Source organism: Phocoena phocoena, chromosome 5, assembly GCF_963924675.1.
Source record: "Phocoena phocoena chromosome 5, mPhoPho1.1, whole genome shotgun sequence".
Taxonomy (NCBI): Eukaryota; Metazoa; Chordata; class Mammalia; order Artiodactyla; family Phocoenidae; genus Phocoena; species Phocoena phocoena.
Genome location: NC_089223.1, coordinates 34,680,178 through 34,704,374, shown reverse-complemented (window position 1 = coordinate 34,704,374; position 24,197 = coordinate 34,680,178). Strand labels below are relative to the sequence as shown.

The 24,197-nt window shown below is 36.6% G+C and overlaps 1 protein-coding gene across 1 annotated transcript in view; it reads left to right on the top strand.

Moving 5' to 3' along the window:
- The window catches only part of TLL1 (tolloid like 1), a 268,602-nt gene that overhangs the window by 160,098 nt on the left and 84,307 nt on the right, over positions 1 to 24,197 (top strand). The gene's annotated exons all lie outside the window — the stretch shown is intronic.

Sequence of the window (24,197 nt, the reverse complement as noted above, 5' to 3'; positions counted from 1 at the left end):
TAAATGTTTTGATTTAGTAATTTGAGGGTAGTTCAGTGTTATAAAATCTGTTTGTCAAATAATAATATCAAAATGGAAAGCAAAACTCTAAGTTTTCCCATAAATGCTAGTAACACTAGAATTTAGTATGCATATTTAATAATAATGAGGTGAACTAGGACTAGAATTTTTTATTTTCAATACAATATATAGAAGAAATTAATCCTTATTCAATGCTTACATATACAAGGTGTTTTGCTAACTGTTTCTAACCTACTCACACTACACTGTGTTTAGAATTACAATTATCTCCATTTTACACGTAAAGAAAATTAAACTTAAGAAAGGATTGAGTCATCTGCCTAACATCACACAGATTGCATTTAGCAGAGATAATCATTACATTTTTTTTTTAGTTGTAGAGAATATCACTTTCCTCTTTTCTAAAATTCAAAAGAATCAACTAGAAAACAAGTGTAGAGGTGATCAAATAAAAACAAATATATTAAAATACAATAGATTTTACAAAACTGAAGACTTAACTGTGGGACTAACAGAACGATATATTGTGTATCAGGATGTAATATAAATTGTCAGTTTTTCCAAAATTAATATATGATTTTAATGTAATTCCATACAAATTTGCAATAGCTTTTTTTTTTATACGAGACCAAATTTTTCTAGAGTTTATTTCTAAAATAAAGGAATTGGAATAACTAACACAAAAAATTTTTAACATCTTTATTGGAGTATAGTTGCTTTACAATGGTGTGTTAATTTCTGCTTTATAACAAAGTGAATCAGTTATACATATACATATGTCCCCATATATCTTCCCACTACAAACTCCCTCCCTCCCACCATCACAATCACACCCCTCTAGATGGTCACAAAGCACCAAGCTGATCTCCTTGTTCTATGCGGCTGCTTCCCACTAGCTATCTGTTTTACGTTTAGTAGTGTATATATATATGTCCATGCCACTCTCTCAGTTTATCCAAGCTTACCTTTCCCCCTCTCCGTATCCTCAAGTCCATTCTCTAGTAGGTCTACGCCTTTATTCCTGTCTTGCCCCTAGGTTCTTCATGACTTCTTATTTTTTCTTTTTTAGATTGCATATATATATGTGTTAGCATACAGTATTTGTTTTTCTCTTTCTGACTTATTTCATTCTGTGTGACAGTCTAGACATCCATCCACCTCACTACAAATAACTCAGTTCTGTTCCTTTTTATGGCTGAGTAATATTTCATTGTATATATATGCCACACCTTCTTTATCCATTCAACTGTCGATGGACACTTAGGTTGCTTCCATGTCCTTACTATTGTAAATAGAGCTGCAATGAACATTTTGGTACATGACTCTTTTTGAATTATGGCTTTCTCAGGGTATATGCCCAATAGTGAGATTGCTGGGTCATATGGTAGTTCTCCTTTTAGTTTTTTAAAGAACGTCCATGCTGTTCTACATAGTGGCTGTATCAGTGTACATTCCCACCAACAGTGCAAGAGGGTCCCCCTTTCTACACACCCTTTCCAGCATTTATTGTTTGTAGATTTTTGATGATGGACATTCTGACCGGAGTGAGATGATATCTCATTGTAGTTTTGATTTGCATTTCTCTAATGATTAACGATGTTGAGCATTCTTTCATGTGTCTGTTGGAAATCTGTATATCTTCCTTGGAGAAATGTCTGTTTAGGTCTTCTGCCCATTTTTGGATTAGGTTGTTTGTTTTTTTAATATTGAGCTGCTTGAAAATTTTGAAGATTAATCCTTTGTCAGTTGCTTTATTTGCAAATATTTTCTCCCATTCTGAAGGTTTTCTTTTCATCTTGTTTATGGTTTCCTTTGCTGTGCAAAAACTTTTAAGTTTTATTAGGTCCCATTTGTTTATTTTTGTTTCTCTTTCCATTTCTCTAGGAGGTGGGTCAAAAAGGATCTTGCTGTGATTTATGTCACAGTGTTATGCCTATGTTTTCCTCTAAGTGTTTGTGGGTGTCTGGCCTTTCATTTAGGTCTTTAACCCATTTTGAGTTTATTTTTGTGTATGGTGTTAAGGAGTGTTCTAATTTCATTCTTTTACATGTAGCTGTCCAGTTTTCCCAGCACCACTTATTAAAGAGGCTGCCTTTTCTCCACTGTATATTCTTGCCACCTTTATCAAAGATAAGGTGACCATATGTATGTGGGTTTATCTCTGGGCTTTCTATCCTGTTCCATTAATCTATATTTCTCTTTCTGTGCAAGTACCATACTGTCTTGATTACTGTAGCTTTCTAGTATAGTCTGAAGTCAGGGAGCCTGATTCCTCCAGCTCCGCTTTTCTGTCTCAAGATTCCTTTGGCTTTTCAGGGTCTTTTGCATTTCCATACAAATTTTGAAATTTTTCTTCTAATTCTGTGAAAAATGCCAGTGGTAGTTTCATAGGGATTGCATTGAATCTGTAGATTGCTTTGGGCAGTAGAGTCATTTTCACAATTTTGATTCTTCCCATCCAAGAGCATGGTAAATCTCTCCATCTATTTGTATCATCTTTAATTTCTTCCATCAGCGTCTAATAATTTTCTGCATACAGGTCTTTGTCTCCTTAGGTAGGTTTATTCCTAGATATTTTATTCTTTTTGTTGCAATGGTAAATGGGAGTGTTTTCTTAAATTCACTTTCAGATTTTTCATCATTAGTGTATAGGAATGCAAGAGATTTCTGTGCACTAATTTTGTACCTGGCTACTCTACCAAACTCATTGATTAGCTCTAGTAGTTTTCTGGTAACATCTTTAGGATTCTCTATGTATAATGCCATATCACCTGCAAACAGTGACAGCTTTACTTCTTCTTTTCCAATTTGGATTCATTTTATTTCTTTTTCATCTCTTCTTGCTGTGGCTAAAACTTCCAAAACTATGCTGAATAATAATGGTGAGAGCAGACAACCTTGTCTTGTTCCTTTTCTTAGTAGAAATGTTTTCAGTTTTTCAACATTGAGGACGATGTTGGATGTGAGTTTGTCATATATGGCCTTTATTATGTTGAGGAAATTTCCCTCTATGCCTACTTTCTACAGGATTTTTATCATAAATTGGTGCTGAATTTTGTCCAAAGCTTTCTCTGCCTCTATTGTGATGATCATATGTTTTTTCTCCTTCAGTTTGTTAATATGGTGTATCACGTCGATTGATTTGTGTATATTGAAGAATCCTTGCATTCCTGGGATAAACCCCACTTGATCATGGTGTATGATCCTTTTAATGTGCTGTTGGATTCTGTTTGCTAGTATTTTGTTGAGGATTTTTGCATCTATATTCATCAGTGATATTGGCCTGTAGTTTTCTTTCTCTGTGACACCTTTGTCTGGTTTTGGTATCACAGTGACGGTGGCCTTGTAAAACGAGTTTCAGCGCATTCCTTCTTCTGCTTTATTTTGGAAGAGTTTGAGAAGGATAGGTGTTAGCTCTTCAATAAATGTTTGATAGAATACACCTGTGAATCCATCTGGTCCTGAGCATTTTTTGGTTGTAAGATTTTTAATCACAGTTTCAATTTCAGTGCTTGTGATTGGTCTTTTCATATTTTCTATGTCTTCCTGATTCAGTCTCGGAAGTTTTTGCATTTCTACGAATTTGTCCATTCCTTCCAAGTTGTCCATTTTATGGGCATACAGTTGCTTGGAGTAATCTCACGTGATCCTTTGTATTTCTGCAGTGTCAGTTGTTAGTTCTCCTTTTCCATTTCTAATTGTATTGCTTTGAGTCTTTTCCCTGTTTTTCTTTGTAAGTCTGGCTAATGGATTATCAATTTTGTTTATCTTCTCAAATAATCAGCTTTTAGTATTGATATTTGCTATCACTTCCTTCATTTCTTTTCATTTATTTCTCATCTTATCTATATGATTTCTTTCCTTCTGGTAACTTTGGGATTCTTTTGTTCTTCTTTCTCTAATTACTTTAGGTGTAAGGTTCGGTTGTTTATTTGATATGTTTCTTGTTTCTTAAGGTCGGATTGCATTGCTATAAATTTCCCTCTTAGAACTGCTTTCGCTGCATCCCATATATTTTGGCTTGTTGTGTTTTCACTGTCATTTGTTTCTAGGTATTTTTTGATTTCCTCTTTGATTTCTTCAGTGATCTCTTCTTTATTAAGTAGTGTGTTGTTTAGCATCCATGTGTTTTATTTCTTACAGATTTTTTTTCCTGTAATTAATATCTAGTCTCATAGTGCTGTGGTCAGAAAAGATACTTGATACAATTTCAATTTTCTTAAATTTACCAAGATTTGATTTGTGAACCAAGATATGTCTATCCTGGAGAATGTTCCATGAGCACTTGAGAAGAATGTGTATTCTGTTGTTTTTAGATGGAATCTCCTATAAATATCCATTAAGTCCATCTTGTTTAATGTATCATTTAAAGCTTGTGTTTCCTTATTTATTTTCATTTTGGATGATGTGTCCATTGGTGAAAGTGGGGTGTTAAAGTCCCCTACTATGATTGTGTTACTGTCGATTTCCCCTTTTATTGTTGTTAGTATTTGCCTTATGTATTGAGGTGCTCCTATATTGGGTGCATAAATATTTACAATTGTTATATGTTCTTCTTGGGTCGATCCCTTGAACATTATGTAGTGTCTTTCTTTGTCTCCTGTAATAGTCTTTATTTTAAAGTCTATTTTGTCTTATATAAGAATTGTTACTCCAACATTTTTTTGATTTGCATTTGCATGGAATATCATTTTCCATCCCCTCACTTTCAGTATGTACGTGTCCCTAGGTCTGAAGTGGGTCTCTCATACACAGCATATATACGGGTCTTGTTTTTGTATCCATTCAGACAGTCTATGTCTTTTGGTTGGAGCATTTAATCCATTTACATTTAAGGTAATTATCCATATGTTGTTCCTATTACCATTTCCTTAATTGCTTTTGTTTTATTATTGTAGGTCCTTTCCTTCTCTTGTGTTTCCTGCCTAGAGAACTTCCTTTAGCATTTGTTGTAAGGCTAGTTTGATGGTGCTGAATTCTCTTAGCTTTTGCTTGTCTATAATGCTTTTAATTTCTCCATCAAATCTGAATGAGATCCTTGTTTGGTAGAGTAATCTTGGTTTTAGGTTTTTCTCCTTCATCACTTTAAATATGTCCTCCCATTTCCTTCTGGCTTGTAAAGTTTCTGCTGAAAGTTCAGTTGTTAACCTTATGGGGATTCCCTTATGTGTTATTTGTTGTTTTCCCTTGTTGCTTTTAAAATTTGTTCTTTGTATTTAATTTTTGATAGTTTGATTTATATGTGTCTTAGCATGTTTCTCCTTGATTTATCCTGTATGGGACTGTGTGCTTTCTGGACTTGATTAACTATTTCCTTTCCCCTATTAGGGAAGTTCTCAACTCTAATCTCTTCAAATATTTCCTCAGTCCCTTTCTTTTTCTCTTCTTCTTCTAGGACCCTTATAATTCGAATGTTGGTGTGTTTAATGTTGTCCCAGAGGTCTCTGAGACTGTCCTCAATTCTTTTCATTCTTTTTTCTTTATTCTGCTCTGCAGTAGTTATTTCCACTATTTTATCTTCCAGGTTACTTATCCATTCTTCTGCCTCAGTTATTCTGCTATTGATCCCTTCTAGAGTAGTTCTAATTTCATTTATTGTGTTGTTCATTATTGCTTGTTTCCTCTTTAGTTCTTCTAGGTCCTTGTTAAATGTTTCTTGCATTTTGTCTATTCTATTTCCAAGATTTTGGATCATCTTTACTATCATTATTCTGAATTCTTTTTCATGTCGACTGCCTATTTCCTCTTCATTTGTTAGGTCTGGCGCGTTTTTGCCTTCCTCCTTCATCTGTGTGTTTCTCTGCCTTCTCATTTTGCTTAACGTACTGTGTTTTTGGTCTCCTTTTTGCAGGTTGCAGGTTGGTAGTTCCCATTGTTTTTGGTGTCTGTGCCCAGTGGCTAAGGTTGGTTCAGTGGGTTGTATAGTTTCCAGATGGAGGGGACTAGTGCCTGTGTTCTGTGGATGTGGCTAGATCTTATCTTTCTGGTGGGCAAGTCCACATCTGGTCATGTGTTTTGTGGTGTCTGTGGCCTTATCATGATTTTAGGCAGCCTCTGTGGTAATGGATGGGGTTGTGTTCCTCTATTGCTAGCTGTTTGGCATAGTGTGTCCTGCCCTGTAGTTTTGTGGTCATTGAGTGAAGCTGGGTCTTGGCGTTGAGATGGAGGTCTCTGGGAGATTTTCACAGTTTGATATTACGTGGATCTGGGAGGTCTCTTGTGGACCAGTGTCCTGAACTAGGCTCTCCCACCTCACTGGCACAACCCTGACACCTGGCTGGAGCTCCAAGAGCCTTTCTCCACACAGCTCAGAAATAAATGGGAGGAAAGAAAGAAAGAAAGAAAGAACGAACAAAAGAAAGAAAGAAGGAAAGAAAGAAAGAATGGAAGAAAGAAAGAATGAAAGACAGACAGAAAGAAAGAGAGAAATTGAGAAATAACAAAAGAAAAAAATAAAATAAAGTTGTTAAAATAAAAGATATAAGAAAAAAATTTTTAAGTAATTAACAACAACAACAACAAAAGTACAGAGAGAAACCTAGGACAAATGGTAAAAGCAAAGCTATACAGGCAAAATCTCAGAAGAAACATACACATATAGAATCACTAAAAGAGGAAAAGGCAAAAATATATATATATGTATATATATATATATATATATATATATATATATATATATATATCCTTGCTCCCAAAATCTACCTCCTCAATTTGGGGTGATTCGTTGTCTATTCAGGTATTCCACGGATGCAGGGTACATCAGGTTGATTGTGGAGATTTAATCCACTGCTCCTGAGGCTGCTGGGAGAAATTTCCCTTTCTCTTCTTTTTTCACACAGCTACAGGGGTTCAGCTTTGGATCTGGAACTGCCTCTGCGTGTAGGTTGCCTGAGGGCATCTTTACTTCACTCAGACACTACGAGATTAAAGAAGCACCTGATTCGGGGTCTCTGGCTCACTGAGGCTGGAGAGACGGAGGGGCATGGATGCAGGGTGAGCCTGCGGCGGCAGAGGCCAGCATGACTTTGCAGCAGCCTCAGGTGCGCCACGTGTTCTCCCAGGGAAGTTGTTCCTGGATCACGGGAACATCCAGTGGCGGGCTGCAGAGGCTCCTGGAAGGGGGACTGTGGACAGTGACCTGTGCTTTCTCCCAGGCTTCTTGGTGGTGGCAGCAGCAACCTGAGGGTCTCATGCCCGTCTCTAGGGTCAGCGCTGATAGCCCTGGCTCACAGCCGTCTCTGGAGCTCCTTTATCAGTGCTCTTAATACCTTTCCTCGCACAACAGGAAATAAAGAGGCAAGAAAAAGTCTATTTCCTCTTCGGCAGCTCCAGACTTTTTCACAGACTTACCCCCGCCTAGCTGTGGCACACTAGCCCCCTTCAGGCTGTGTTCACGCAGCCAACCCCAGTCCTCTCTCTGGGATCTGACCTCCGAAGCCCGAGGCTCAGCTCTCAGCCCACACCCACCCCAGCGGGGCACACCCCTCTTTGCCCTCCGCACCCCTGTTGCTGTGCTGTCCTCCTTGACTCCAAAGCTTCCCCCCTCCACCACCCACCATCTCTGCCCACGAAGGGGCTTCCTAATGTGCGGAAAACTTTTCCTCCTTCACTACTCCCTTCTACTGGTGCAGGTACAGTCCTTATTCTTTTGTACTGCTTTTTATTTTGCCCTACCGAGGTACGTGGGGAGTTTCTTTCCTTTAGGCAGGTCTGAGGTCATCTGCCAGCGTTCAGTAGGTGTTCTGTAGGAGTTGTTCCACATGTAGATGTATTTCTGATGTATTTGTGGGGAAGAAGGTGATCTCCACGTTTACTCTTTGGCCATCTTGAAGCTCTAGCCTATTCTTTTAATTGAGTCATATATAAATAGTATCTGTATCTTCCTCCCAAACCATAAAAGATGCTAAAAAAAGATTATGATTCACATTGTAACATGCTATTGTTTTGTTTTCAAGATTGTTTTCTTCCTGCAGCAAGTGAGATGTTATTATTGTTTTTTGCACTTAACATTGGTCTATATGCAGATATTTACCTAACGTTTTTATTGTGATACAAAATCATACAACATAAAATTGCTGTCTTAAACATTTTTTCAAATATTTATTGACTGATTGGATTAGGCTACCCTGGGTCTTCATTGAAGCACATGTGAGCTTAGTTGCTGCATGAAAACTCTTAGTTGCGGTATGCGGACTTCTTAGTTCTGGCCTGCAAACTCTTAGTCGTGGTATGTATGTGGATCTACTTCCCCAACCAGGGAGTGAACCTGGGCCCCCTGCATTGGGAGTGCAGAGTCTTACCCAGTGGACTACTAGGGAAGTCCTTTAACCATTCTTAAATATACAATTTAATAGTGTTAAATACATTCACACTTTAAGAAACGGATCTCCAGAACTTTTTAACCTTGTAAAACTGAATCTCTATATCTGTTAAATAACTCTCATTTTTCCCCTCCCCTCAGATCTGGCAAGCACTATTTACTTTCTGTTTCTTATTAATTTGACTGCTTTAGATACCTCATATAAGTGAAGTCACACAGCATTTGTCCTTTTATAACTGAATTATTTTACTTTGCATAATGGCCTCAAGGCTCATTCATGTTGTAGCATGCATAACTTCTCGGGAATTGCTGGATCATATTGCAGTTCTATTTTTAATTTTTGGAGGACCCTTCATACTGTCTTCCATAGTGGCTGCACTATTCAGAATCTCTCCAACACCACACATGGGGTCCAATTTCTCCACATCTTCACCAACATGTGTTATTTTCAAATGTTTTGATGCTCACCATTCTAATGGGTGTGAAGTGATAATTCCTTATGGTTTTGATTTGCATTTCTCTCATGATTAGTGATGCTCAGCATTTTTTCATATGCTTATTGGCCATTTGTACATCATCCTCAGTGAAATGTCTATTCAAGCCTTTTGCCCATTTTTTAAATTGGATTGTTTTTTTCTTGTTGTGCTGTAGGGGTCCTTTATATATTCTGGATACTTACCCCTGATGAAATACATGACTTGCAAATATTATGTCCTTTTCTGTAGATGGCTTTTGACAATGTTGATCACTTCCTTTGCTTCACAAAAGCTTTTTAGTTGATGGAGTACAAATTATCTAATTTTTGGTTTTGTTTCCTTTGCTTTTGGAGCCATAAAAAGGAATCATTGCCAGATCCAGTATAATGAAGATTTTCCCCTATGTTTTCTCCTCAGAGGTTTAGAGTTTTGAGTTTTATGTATAGGTCTTTAATCCATTGTTGAGTTAATTTTTGTATATGGCTTAAGATAAGAATCTAAATTCATTCTCTTCCACATAGGGACCCATTTTTCTCAACAACATTTGTTGAAGATTTACCAAATATTTTTATGCAGTATTCCTTCTCCCATCTCAGACTTCCATCAAAGCTCATTTTGTCCTGCTTATAGTTTATATTTTAGATTCATTCTTTAGCTTAGCTGGTTTTGGTGATATTTTTCCTATTTGAAATGTGGATTTTAAAAAATTAAAGTATAGTTGATTTATTATATTATATTAGTCTTACATGTACAGTGATTCAATATTTTTATATATTATACTCCATTTAAAGATTTTTACTTGAATTCGTGATGATATAGTTTCATTAGATATAATTAGCTATATATTCAACTTACTAAAAATCAAAATTTGCATAAATACTTTAAAAAATATTTCTTAATGTAGAATCCTGGAAAGTCAAGTTATCAAAACTGATTTAATGAGCATGAAAAATGTAATAAGTTAATAACCATATAAAATAAGTTGGCAAGTTATTTAGAGTGGTACTGATTGCTGATGATTTCTCAAAGAAGTTTTTTCAAATTGTACAATTCTGGATACTTCCCATATAATAAAATGTATTTCAAGTGTATTGAAAAATAATGTGTAGCCTCTTCATTTATTTTATAAAACTAGTAAAATTCTGATAGGTGCACTCCATACAACACATATGAAAAAATTATGAAGTGCTTCACCTACAAATGTAAACACATAGTTGTTATATAAATATAATCAAATCAATCTCTATAATTTATAAAATTATAAATGCTTTGATTTAGTAATTTGAGAGTAGTTCAGTGTTATAAAATCTGTTTGTCAAATAATAATATCAAAATGGAAAACAAAACTCTAAGTTTTCCCATAAATGTTAGTAACACTAGAATTTTGTATGCATATTTAAAACTAATGAGGTGAATTAGGACTAGAATGTTTTATTTTCAATACAATAAATTGAAGAAATTAATCCTTTTTCAATGCTTACATATACAAGGTGTTTTGATAACTTTCTCTAACCTAATCACACCCCACTGAGTTTAGTATTACAATTATCTCCATTTTTCATCTAAAGAAAATTAAACTTAAGAAAGGATTGAGTCATCTGCCTAATATATATGGCATTTGGCAGAGATAATCATTACATTTTTTTATTTAGTTGTAGAGAATATCACTTTCCTCTTCAAAAATTCAAAGGAATCAACTAGAAAACAAGTGTAGAGGTGATCAAATAAAAACAAATATATTAAAATGTAATAGATTTTAGATAACTGAAGACTATACTGTTGGACTAACAGAACGATATATTGTGTATAAGGATGTAATATAAATTGTCAGTTTCTCCAAAATTAATGTATGGTTTAAATGTAATTCCATACAAATATGCAATAGATTTTTGTTTTATACCAGACCAACATTCTCTAGAATTTATTTCTAAACTAAAGTATTTGGAATAACCAAGATAATTTTTTAAAAAATCTTTATTGGATTATAGTTGCTTTAAAATGGTGTGTTAGTTTCTGCTTTATAACAAAGTGAATCAGTTATACATATACATATATTCCCATATCTCTTCCCTCTAGCATCTCCCTCCCTCCCACCCTCACAATCACACCCCTCTAGGTGGTCACAAAGCACTAATATGATCTCCCTGTGCTATGCAGCTGCTTCCCACTAGCTATCTATTTTAGGTTTGGTAGTGTATATATGTCCATGCCACTCTTTCAGTTTATCCAAGATTACCTTTCCCCCTCCCCGTATCCTCAAGTCCATTCTCTAGTAGGTCTGCGTCTTTATTCCTGACTTCCGCCTAGGTTCTTCATGACTTTTTTTTTTCTTTTTTAGATTCCATATATATATGTGTTAGCATACGGTATTTATTTTTCTCTTTCTGACTTACTTCACTCTGTATGACAGTGTAGAAGTCCATCCACCTCACTACAACTAACTCAGTTTCGTTCCTTTTTATGGCTGAGTAATATTCCATTGTATATATGTGTCACACCTCCTTTATCCAGTCATCTGCTGATGGACACTTAGGTTGCTTCAATGTCTTGGTTTTTGTAAATAGAGCTGCAATGAACATTTTGGTACATGACTCTTTTTGAATTATACTTTTCTCATGGTATATGCCCAGTAGGGGGATTGCTGGGTCGTATGGTAGTTCTACTTTTCGTTTCTTAAGGAACGTCCATACTGTTCTACATAGTGGCTGTATCAGTGTACATTCCCACCAACAGTGCAACAGTCCCTTTTCTACACACCCTCTCCAGCATTTACTGTTTTTTGATTTTTTGATGATGGCTATTCTGACCAGTGTGAGATGATATCTCAGTGTAGTTTTGATTTGCATTTCTCTAATGATTACTTATGTGGAACATTCTTTCATGTGTCTGTTGGAAATCTGTATATCTTCTTTGGAGAAATGTCTATTTAGGTCTTCAACCCATTTTTGTATTCGGATTTTTTTTTTAAATGTTAAGCTGCTTGTAAATTTTGGAGATTGATCCTTTGTCCGTTGCTTCATTTGCAAATATTTTCTCCCATTCTGAAAGTTGCCTTTTTTATGGTTTCCTTTGCTGTGCAAAAGCTTTTAAGTTTCAAGGGTCCCATTTCTTTATTTTTGTTTTTCTTTCCATTTCTCCAGGAGGTGGATCAAAAAGGATCTTGGGGCTTCCCTGGTGGCGCAGTGGTTGAGAGTCCGCCTGCCGATGCAGGGGACGCGGGTTCGTGCCCCGGTCCGGGAAGATCCCACATGCCGCGGAGCGGCTGGGCCCGTGAGCCATGGCCGCTGAGCCCGCGCGTCCGGAGCCTGTGCTCCGCAGTGGGAGAGGCCACAACAGTGAGAGGCCCGCGGACCGCAAAAAAAAAAAAAAAAAAAAAAAAAAAAAAAAAGGATCTTGCTGTGATTTATGTTATAGAGTGTTCTGCCTGTGCTTTCCTCTAAGAGTTTGATGGTGTCTTCCCTTTCATTTAGGTCTTTAATCCATTTTGAGTTTATTGCTTTTTATGGTGTTAGGGAGTGTTCTAATTTCATTTTTTACACGTACCTGTCCAGTTTTCCCAGCACCACTTATTGAAGAGGCTGCTTTTCTCCACTGTATATTCTTGCCTCCTTTATCAAAGATAAGGTGACCATATGTGCGTGGGTTTATCTCTGAACTTTCTATCCTGTTACATTAATCTATATTTCTCTTTCTGTGCAAGTACCATACTGTCTTGATTACTGTAGCTTTCTAGTATAGTCTGAAGTCAGGGAGCCTGATTCCTCCAGTTCCGTTTTATTTTCTCAAAATTCTTTGGCTATTCGGGGTCTTTTGTGTTTCCATACAAATTGGGAATTTTTTTGTTCTAGTTCTGTGAAAAATGCCAGTGATAGTTTCATAGGGATTGCATTGATTCAGTAGATTGCTTTGGGTAATAGAGTCATTTTCCCAATGTTGATCTTTCCAATCCAAGAGCATGGTAAAGCTCTCCATTTGTATCATCTTTAGTTTCTTTCATCTGTGTCTTACAATTTTCTGCATACAGGTCTTTGTCTCCTTAGGTAGGTTTATTCCTATAGATATTTTATTCTTTTTGTTGCAATGGTAAATGGGAGTGTTTTCTTAAATTCACTTCCAGATTTTTCATCATTAGTGTATAGGAATGCAAGAGATTTCTGTGCACTAATTTTGTATCCTGCTACTCTCCCAAATTCATTGATTAGCTCTAGTAGTTTTCTGGTAGCATCTTTAGGATTCTCTATGTATAATGCCATATCACCTGCAAACAGTGACAGCTTTACTTCTTCTTTTCCAATTTGGATTACTTTTATTTCTTTTTCTTCTCTAATTGCTGTGGCTAAAACTTCCGAAACTATGTTGAATAATAGTTGTGAGACTGGGCAACCTTGTCTTGTTCCTGATCTTAGTGGAAATGTTTTCAGTTTTTTACAATTGAGGACGATGTTGGCTGTGGGTTTCTCATATATGGCCTTCAATATGGTGAGGAAAGTTCCCTCTATTCCTACTTTCTGCAGGGTTTTTATCATAAATTGGTGCTGAATTTTGTCAAAAACTTTCTATGCATCTATTGAGACGATCATATGGTTTTTCTCCTTCAGTTTGTTAATATGGTGTATCACGTCGATTGATTTTGTATATTGAAGAATCCTTGTATTCCTGGGATAAACCCCACTTGATCATGGTGTATGATCCTTTTAATGTGCTGTTAGATTCTGTTTGCTAGTATTTTGTTTAGGATTTTTGCATCTATGTTCATCAGTGATATTGGCCTGTGGTTTTCTTTCTTTGTGACATCTTTTTCTGGTTTTGGTATCAGAGTGATGGTGGCCTTTTAGAATAAGTTTTGGAGTGTTCCTGCCTCTGTTTTATTTTGGAAGAGTTTGAGAAGAATAGGTGTTAACTCTTCTCTATATGTTTGATAACATTCACCTGTGACACTATCTGGTCCTCGGCTTTTGTTTGTTGTAAGATTTTAAATCAGAGTTTCAATTTCAGTGCTTGTGATTTGTGTGTTCATATTTTCTATTTCTTCCTGGCTCAGCCTCAGAAGGTTGTGCATGTCTACAAATTTGTCCATTTCTTCCAGGTTGTCCATTTTATTGGCATACATTTGCTTGTAGTAATCTCTCATGATCCTTTGTATTTCTGCAGTGTCAGCTCTTACTTCACCTTTTTCACTTGTAATTCTATTGATTTGAGTCTTTTCCCTTTTTTTCTTCGTAAGTGTGGTTAATGGTTTATCAATTTTGTTTATCTTATCAAAGAACCAGCTTTTAGTATTGATCTTTGCTATCATTACCTTCATTTTTTTTCATTTATTTCTGATCTGATCATTATGATTTCTTTCCTTCTGCTAACTTTGGGATTCTTTTGTTCTTCTTTCTCTAATTGCTTTAGGTGTAAGGTTTGGTTGTTTATTTGAGATGTTTCATGTTTCTTATGGTAGGATTGTATTGCTCTAAACTTCCCTCTTAGAACTGCTTTTGCTGCATCCCATAGATTTTGGGTCATCATGTTTTCATTGTCATTTGTTTCTAGGTATTTTTTGATTTCCTCTTTGATTTCTTCAGTGATCTCTTGGTTATTAACTAGTCTGCTGTTTACCCTCCATGTGTTTGTATTTCTTACAGATTTTTTTCCTGTAATTTATATCTAATCCTATAGCGCTGTGATCAGAAATGATACTTGATACAATTTCAATTTTTTAAAATTTACCAAGGTTTAATTTGTGACCCAAGATATGCTCTATCCTGGAGAATGTTCCATGAGCACTTGAGAAGAATGTGTATCCTGTTGTTTTCAGATGGAATCTCCTATAACTATCCATTAAGTCCATCTTGTTTTATGTATCATTTAAAGCTGTGTTTCCTTATTTATTTTCATTTTGGATGATGTGTCCATTGGTGAAAGTGGGGTGTTAAAGTCCCTACTATGATTGTGTTACTGTCGATTTCCCCTTTTATGGCTGTTAGTATTTGCCTTATGTATTGAGGTGCTCCTATGTTGGGTGCATAAATATTTACAATTGTTATATCTTCTTCTTGGATCGATCCCTTGATCATTATGTAGTGTCTTTCTTTGTCTCTTGTAACAGTCTTTATTTTAAAGTCTATTATTTCTGATATGAGAATTGCTACTCTAGCTTACTTTTGATTTCCTTTTGCATGGAATATCATTTTCCATCACCTCACTTTCAGTCTGTATGTTTCACTAGGTCTGAAGTGGGTCTCTCATACTCAGCATATATACAGGTCCTGTTTTTGTGTCCATTCAGCCAGTCTATGTCTTTTGGTTGGAGCATTTAATCCATTTACATTTAAGGTAATTATCAATATGTATATTCCTATTACCATTTTCTTGATTGCCTTGGGTTTATTATTGTAGGTTCTTTCCTTCTATTGTGTTGCCTGCCTGAAGAAGTTCCTTTAGCATTTGTTGTAAGGCTGGTTTGGTGGTGCTGAATTCTCTTAAGTTTTGCTTATCTGTAAAGCTTTTAATTTCTCCATCAAATCTGAATGAGATCCTTGCTGGGTAGAGTAATCTTGGTTGTCAGATTTTCTCCTTCATCACTTCAAATATGTCCTGCCATTCCCTTCTGGCTTGCAATGTTTCTGCTGAAAGACCAGCTGTTAACCCTATGGGGATTCCCTTATGTGTTATTTATTTTTCCCTTGCTGCTTTTGATAATTGTTCTTTGTATTTACTTTTTGATAGTTTGATTAATATGTGTCTTGGCATGTTTCTCCTCAGATTTATCCTGTATGGGACTCTTTGTGGTTTCTGGACTTGATTAAATTTCCTTTCCCATATTAGGGAAGTTTTCAACTTTAATCTCTTCAAATATTTTCTTAGTCCCTTTCTTTTTCTGGGACCCGTATAATTTGAGTGTTGGTGTGTTTAATGTTGTTCCAGAGGTCTCTGAGACTGTCATCAATTCTTTTCATTCTTTTTTCTTTATTCTGCTCTGCAGTAGTTATTTCCACTATTTTATCTTCCAGGTTACTTATCCATTCTTCTGCCTCAGATATTCTGCTATTGATCCCTTGTAGAGAATCTTTAATTTCTTTTGTTGTGTTTTTCATCAGTATTTGTTTGCTCTTTAGTTCTTCTAGGTCCTTGTTAAAGTTTTCCTGTATTTTCTCCATTCTATTTCCATGATTTTGGCTCATCTTTACTATCATTTTTTGGAATTCTTTTTCAAGTACATCGACTATTTCCTCTTCATTTCTTAGGTCTCGTGGGTTTTTGCCTTGCTCCTTCATCTGTGTGTTTATCTGTCTTATCATTTTGCTTAACTTACTGTGTTTGGGGTCTCCTTTTCACAGGTTGCAGATTCATAGTTCCCGTTGTTTTTGCTGTCTGTCCCCAGTGGGTAAGGTGGGTTCAGTGGGTTGTGTAGGCTTCCTTGTGCAGGGGACTATTGCCTGTGTTCTGGTGGATGAGGCTGGATCTTGTCCTTCTGGTGGGCAGGTCCACGTCTGGTGGTGTGTTTTGGGGTGTCTGTGGCCTTATTATGATTTTAGGCAGCATCTCTGATAATGTGTGGTGTTGTGTTCCTGTCTTGCTAGTTGTTTGGCATAGTGTGTCTTGCACTGTAGCTTACTGGTCGTTGAGTGGAGCCGGGTCTTGGCACTGAGATGGAGATCTCTGTGAAACTTTTGCCTTTTGATATTACGTGGAACTGGGAGGTCTCCTGTGGACCAGTGTCCTGAACTTGTCTCTCCCACCTCACTGCCACAGCCCTGATGCCTGGCTGGACCTCCAAGAGCCTTTCATCCACACAGCTCAGAAAAAAAGGGAGAAAAGGAAGAAAAAAGAAAGAAAGAAAGAAAGAGAGAGAGAGAAAGAAAGAAAGAAAGAGAAAGAAAGCAAGAAAGAAAGAGGGCTTCCCTGGTGGTGCAGTGGTTGAGAGTCTGCCTGCCAATTCAGGGGACATGGGTTCATGCCCCGGTCCAGGAAGATCCCACATGCTGTGGAGTGGCTAGGCCCGTGGGTCATAGTTGCTGAGCTTGCATGTCTGGAGCCTGTGCTCTGCAATGGGAGAGGCCACAACAGTGAGAGGCCTACGTACTGCAACAACAAAAAAAAAGAAATGAAAGAAAGAAAGAGAGAATAAAATAAAGTTATTAAAATAAAAGAAAAAATAAGTATTAAGAAATAAATTTTTTTAATGAATTAAAATAAAGAAAATTTACAGACAGAACCCTAGGACAGATGGTAAAAGCAATGCTATACACACAAAATCTGAGACAGACACATATACATATACACTCACAAAAAGAGAAAAAGGCAAAAATATATATACCTATCCTTGCTCCCAAAGTGTACCTCCTCAATTTGGGGTGGTTCGTTGTCTATTCAGGTATTCCACAGATGCAGGGTACATCAAGTTGATTGTGGAGACTTAATCAACTGGTCCTGAGGCTGCTGGGAGAAATTTCCCTTTCTCTTCTTTATTCAAGAAGCTCCAGGGCTTCAGCTTTGGATCTGGACCCGCCTCTGCGAGTAGGTCGCATGAGGGCATCTGGTCTTTGCTCAGACAGGAAGAGGTTAAAGAAGCAGCTGATTCGGGGACTCTGGCTCACTGAGGCCAGGGGGAGGGAGGGGTACTGATGCAGGGTGAGCCTGTGGTGGCAAAGGCTAGTGTGACATTGAACCAGCCTCTGGTGAGCCGTGTGTTCTCCCAGGGAAGTTGTCCCTGAATCACGTGATCCTGGCAGTGGCGGGCTGCACAGCCTCCCAGCAGGGGAAGTGTGGATAGTAACCTGTGCTTGCTCACAGGTTTCTTGGTGGTGGTAGCAGCAGCCTTAGCGCCTCATGCCCGTCTCTGGGATCTGCGCTGATAGCCGCAGCTCGCGCCCGTTTCTGGAGCTCCTTTAAGCAGCGCTCTTAATCCCCTCTCCTCGCGCACCAGGAAACAAAGAGGCAAGAAAAAGTCTCTTGCCTCTTCGGCAGCTCCAGACTTTTTCACAGACTCCCCCCCCCTCCCAAAGCTAGCTGTGGCTCATTAGCCCCCTTCAGCCTGTGTTCACGCAGCCAACCCCAGTCTTCTCCCTGGAATCCGACCTCCGAAGCCCGAACCTCAGCTCCCAGCCCCCCGCCCGCCGCAGCGGGTGAGCAGACAAGCCTCTAGGGCTGGTGAGTGCTGGTCAGCACCGATCCTCTGGGCGGGAATCTCTCCGCTTTGCCCTCCACACCCCTGTTGCTGTGCTCTCCTCCTTGGCTCTGAAGCTTCCCCCCTCTGCCAGCCCGTCTCTGCCGGCGAAGGGCTTCCTAGTGTGTGTAAACCTTTCCTCCTTCACAGCTCCCTCCCACTGGTGCAGGTCCCGTCCCTACTCTTTTGTCTGCTTTTTTTTTTTTTCTTTTGCTCTACCCAGGTACGTGGGGGGTTTCTTGCCTTTTGGGAGGTCTGAGGTCTTCTGCCAGCGTTCAGTAGGTGTTCTGTAGGAGTTGTTCCACATGTAGATTTATTTCTGATGTATTTGTGGGGAGGAAGGTGATCTCCGTGTCTTACTCTTCTGTCATCTTGAAGCTCCAGCCTACACTTTTAAGGGACTCATATATAATTAGTATCTTTATCCTCCTCCCAAACCATAAAAGATGTTAAAAAAGGATTATGATTCACATTGTCACATGCTATTGTTTTGATTTGTTTTCAAGCTTATTTTCTTCCTGAAGCAAATGAGATGTCATTATTGTTTTTTGCACTTAACATTGGTCTATATGCAGATATTTACCTAACGTTTTTATTGTGATAAAAAATCATACAACATAAAATTGCTGTTTTAAACATTTTTTCCAATATTGATTGACTGATTGATTGATTGATTTAGATTGCCCTGTGTCTTCGTTGCAGCACACGGAATCTTAGTTGCAGCATGCAGACTCTTAGTTGCAGTATGCGAACTTCTTAGTTGTGGCATGTGGACTCTTTAGTTGTGGCCTGCAAACTCTTAGTTGTGGCATGCATGTGAATCTAGTTCCCCAACCAGGGATTGAACCTGGGCCCCCTGCATTGGGAGTGCAGTCTTACCCAGTGGACCACTAGGGAAGTCCTTTAACCATTCTTAAATATACAATTTAATAGTGTTAAATACATTCACACTTTAAGAAACGGATCTCCAGAACTTTTTAACCTTGTAAAACTGAATCTCTATATCTGTTAAATAACTCTCATTTTTCCCCTCCCCTCAGATCTGGCAAGCACTATTTACTTTCTGTTTCTTATTAATTTGACTGCTTTAGATACCTCATATAAGTGAAGTCACACAGCATTTGTCCTTTTGTAACTGAATTATTTTACTTTGCATAATGGCCTCAAGGCTCATTCATGTTGTAGCATGCATAACTTCTCGGGAATTGCTGGATCATATTGCAGTTCTATTTTTAATTTTTTGAGGACCCTTCATACTGTCTTCCATAGTGGCTGCACTATTCAGAATCTCTCCAACACCACACATGGGGTCCAATTTCTCCACATCTTCACCAACATGTGTTATTTTCAAATATTTTGATGCTCACCTTTCTAATGGGTGTGAAGTGATAATTCCTTATGGTTTTGATTTGCATTTCTCTCATGATTAGTGATGCTCAGCATTTTTTCATATGCTTATTGGCCATTTGTACATCATCCTCAGTGAAATGTCTTTTCAAGCCTTCTGCCCATTTTTTAAATTGGATTATTTTTTTTTTTCTTGTTGTGCTGTAGGGGTCCTTTATATATTCTGGATACTTACCCCTGATGAAATACATGACTTGCAAATATTATGTCCTTTTCTGTAGATGGCTTTTGACAATGTTGATCATTTCCTTTGCTTCACAAAAGCTTCTGAGTTGACGGAGTACAAATTATCTAATTTTTGGTTTTGTTTCCTTTGCTTTTGGAGCCATAAAAAGGAATCATTGCCAGATCCAGTATAATGAAGATTTTCCCCTATGTTTTCTCCTCAGAGGTTTAGAGTTTTATGTATAGGTCTTTAATCCATTGTTGAGTTAATTTTTGTATATGGCTTAAGATAAGAATCTAAATTCATTCTCTTCCACATAGAGATCCATTTTTCTCAACAACATTTGTTGAAGATTTTTCAAATATTTTTATGCAGTATTCCTTCTCCCATCTCAGACTTCCATCAAAGCTCATTTTGTCCTTCTTATAGTTTATATTTTAAATTCGTTCTTTAGCTTAGCTGGTTTTGGTGGTATTTTTCCTAATTGAAATGTGGATTTAAAAAAAATTAAAGTATAGTTGATTTACTATATTATATTAGTTTCACATGTACAGCGTAGTGTTTCAATATTTTTATATATTATACTCCATTTAAAGATTTTTACTTAAATTCATGATAATATAGTTTCATTAGATATAATTAGCTATATATTCAACTTACTAAAAATCAAAATTTGCAGAAATACTTAAAAAATATTTCTTAATATAGAATCCTGGAAAGTCAAGTTATCAAAACTGATTTAATGAGCATGAAAAATGTAATAAGTTAATAACCATATAAAATAAGGTGGCAAGTTATTTAGAGTGGTACTGATTGCTGATGATTTCTCAAAGAAGTTTTTTCAAATTGTACAATTCTGGATACTTCCCACATAATAAAATATATTTCAAGTGTATTGAAAAATAATGTGTAGCCTCTTCATTTATTTTATAAAACTAGTAAAATTCTGATAGGTGCACTCCATACAACACATATGAAAAAATTATGAAATGCTTCACATACAAATATAAACACATAGTTGTTATATAAATATAATCATATCAAATCAATCTCTATAATTTATAAAATTACAAATGTTTTGATTTAGTAATTTGAGAGTAGTTCAGTGTTATAAAATCTGTTTTTCAAATAATAATATCAAAATGGAAAACAAAACTCTAAGTTTTCCCATAAATGCTAGTAACATTAGAACTTAGTATGCATATTTAATAATAATGAGGTGAATTAGGACTAGATAGTTTTATGTTCAATACAATGATTAGAAGAAACTAATCCTTATTCGGTGCTTACATATACAAGGTGTTTTGCTAACTTTCTCTAACCTACTCACACCCCACTGAGTTTAGTATTACAATTATCTCCATTTTACACCTAAAGAAAATTAAACTTAAGAAAGGATTGAGTCATTTGCCTAACATCACACAGATTTCATGTGGCAGAGATAATCATTACTTTTTTTTTTTAGTTGTAGAGAATATCACTTTCCTCTTTTCAAAAATTAAAAAGAATCAAGGAAAACAAGTGTAGAGGTGATCAAATAAAAACAAATATATTAAAATGTAATAGATTTTAGAAAGCTGAAGACTTTGCTGTGGGACTAACAGAACGATATATTGTGTATAAGGATGTAATATAAATTGTCAGTTTCTCCAAAATTAATGTATGGTATTAATGTAATTCCATACAAATTTGCAATAGATTTTTGTTTTATACCAAACTAAATTTTTCTAGAGTTTATTTCTAAAATAAAGGATTTGGAATAACCAAGACAATTTTTTTTAACATCTTTATTGGAGTATAGTTGCTTTACAATGGTGTGTTAGTTTCTGCTTTATAACAAAGTGAATCAGTTATACATGTACATATGTCCCCATATGTCTTCCCACTACCAACTCCCTCCCTCCCACCCTCACAATCACATCCCTCTAGGTGGTCACAAAACACTAATATGATCTCCCTGTTCTATGCGGCTGCATCCCACTAGCTATCTGTTTTACATTTAGTAGTGTATATAAGTCCATGCCACTCTCTCATTTTATCCAAGCTTACCCTTCCCCCTCCCAGTATTCTCAAGTCAATTCTCTCGTGGGTCTGTGTCTTTATTCCTGTCTTGCCCCTAGGTTCTTCATGACTTATTTTTTAGATTCCATATATATGTGTTAGCATATGGTATTAGTTTTTCTCTTTCTGACTTACTTCACTCTGTATGACAGTCTAGAGGTCCATCCACCTCACTACAAATAACTCAATTTCTTTCCTTTTTATGGCTGAGTAATATTCCATTGTATATATGTGCCACATCTTCTTTATCCATTCATCTGTTGATGGACACTTAGGTTACTTCCATGTCCTGGCTAGTGAAAATATAGCTGCAATGAACATTTCGGTACATGACTCTTTTTGAATTATGGTTTTCTCAGGTATATGCTCAGTAGTGGGATGGCTGGGTGGTATGGTAGCTCTACTTTTCATTTTTTAAAGAACGTCCATACTGTTCTCCATAGCGGCTGTATCAGTGTACATTCCCACCAACAGTGCAAGAGGGTCCCCCTTTCTACACACCCTTTCCAGCATTTATTTTTTGTAGATTTTTGATGATGGCCATTCTGACCAGAGTGAGATGATATCTCATTGTAGTTTTGACTTGCAATTCTCTAATGATTAATGATGTTGAGCATTCTTTCATTTGTCTGTTGAAAATCTGTATATCTTATTTGGAGAAATGTCTATTTAGGTCTTCTGCCCATTTTCGGATTGGGTTCTTTGTTTTTTTAATGTTGAGTGACTTGTGAATTTTGGAGATTAATCCTTTGTCAGTTGCTTTATTTGTAAATATTTTCTCCCATTCTGAAGGTTGTCTTTTCGTCTTTTTTATGGTTTCCTTTACTGTGCCAAAGCTTTAAACTTTCATTAGGTCCCATTTGTTTACTTTTGTTTCTCTTTCCATTTCTCTAGGAAGTGATTCAAAAAGGATCTTTCTGTGATTTATGTCATAGTGTTCTGCCTATGTTTTCCTCTAAGAGTTTGATGGTGTCTGGACTTTCATTTAATCTTTAATCCATTTTGAGTTTATTTTTGTGTATGGTGTTAAGGAGTGTTCTAATTTCATTCTTTTACATGTAGCTGTCCAGTTTTCCCAGCACCACTTATTGAAGAGGCTGTCTTTTCTCCACTGTTTATTCCTGCCTCCTTTATCAAAGATAAAGTGACCATATGTGCATGGGTTTATCTCTGGACTTTCTATACTGTTCCATTAATCTATATTTCTCTTTCTGTGCCAGTGCCACACTGTCTTGATTACCTTAGCTTTGTAGTATAGTCTGAAGTCAGGGAGGCTGAATCCTCCTGATCCATTTTACTTTCCCAAAATTCTTTGGCTATTCAGGGTCTTTTGTGTTTCCATACAAATTGTGAAAATTTTTGTTCTAGTTCCATGAAAAATGTCAGTGGTAGTTTCATAGGGATTGCATTGAATCTGTAGATTGCTTTGGGTAGTAGAGTCATTTTCATAATTTTGATTCTTCCAATCCAAGAGCATGGTAAAACTCTCCATCTATTTGTACCATCATTAATTTATTTCATCAGTGTCTTATAATTTTTTGCATACATGTCTTTGTCTCCTTAGGTAGGTTTATTCCTAGATATTTTATTCTTTTTCTTGCAATGGTAAATGGTAGTGTTTTCTTAAATTCACTTTCGGATTTTTCATCATTAGTGTATAGGAATGCAAGAGATTTCTCTGCACTAATTTTGTTTCCTGCTACTCTACCAAATTCATTGATTAGCTCTAGTAGTTTTCTGGTTGCATCTTTAGGATTCTCTATGTATAGTACCATGTCATCTGCAAACCGTGACAGCTTTACTTCTTCTTTTCCAATTTGGATTACTTTTATTTCTTTTTCTTCTGTAATTGCTGTGGCTAAAACTTCTGAAACTATGTTGAATAATGGTTGTGAGAATGGGCAACTATGTCTTGTTCCTGAACTTAGTGGAAATGGTTTCAGTTTTTCACCTTTGAGGACAATGTTAGCTGTGAGTTTGTCATATATGGCCTTTATTATGTTGAGGAAAGTTCCCTCTATGCCTACTTTCTGCAGGGTTTTTATCAGAAATGGGTGCTGAATTTTGTCGAAAGCTTTCTCTGCATCTATTGAGATGATCATATGTTTTTTCTCCTTCAATTTTTTAATATGATGTATCACATCAATTGATTTGCGTATACTGAAGAATCCTTGAATTCCTGGAATAAACCCCATTGATCATGGTGTATGATCCTTTTAATGTGCTATTGGATTCTTTTTGCTAGTATTTTGTTGAGGATTTTTGCATCTATGTTCTTCAGTGATATTGGCCTGTAGTTTTCTTTCTTTGTGACATTTTTTTCTGGTTTTGGTATCAGAATGATTGTGGCCTTGTAGAAGGAGTTTCAGAGTGTTCCTCCCTCTGCTATATTTTGGAAGAGTTTGAGAAGGATAGGTTTTAGCTATTCTCTAAATGTTTGATAGAATTCGCCTGTGAAGCCATCTGGTCCTGGGCTTTTGTTTGTTGGAAGGTTTTTAATCATGGTTTCAATTTCAGTGCTTGTGATTTGTGTGTTCATATTTTCTATTTCTTCCTGGTTCAGTCTCAGAAGGCTGTGCATTTCTAAGAATT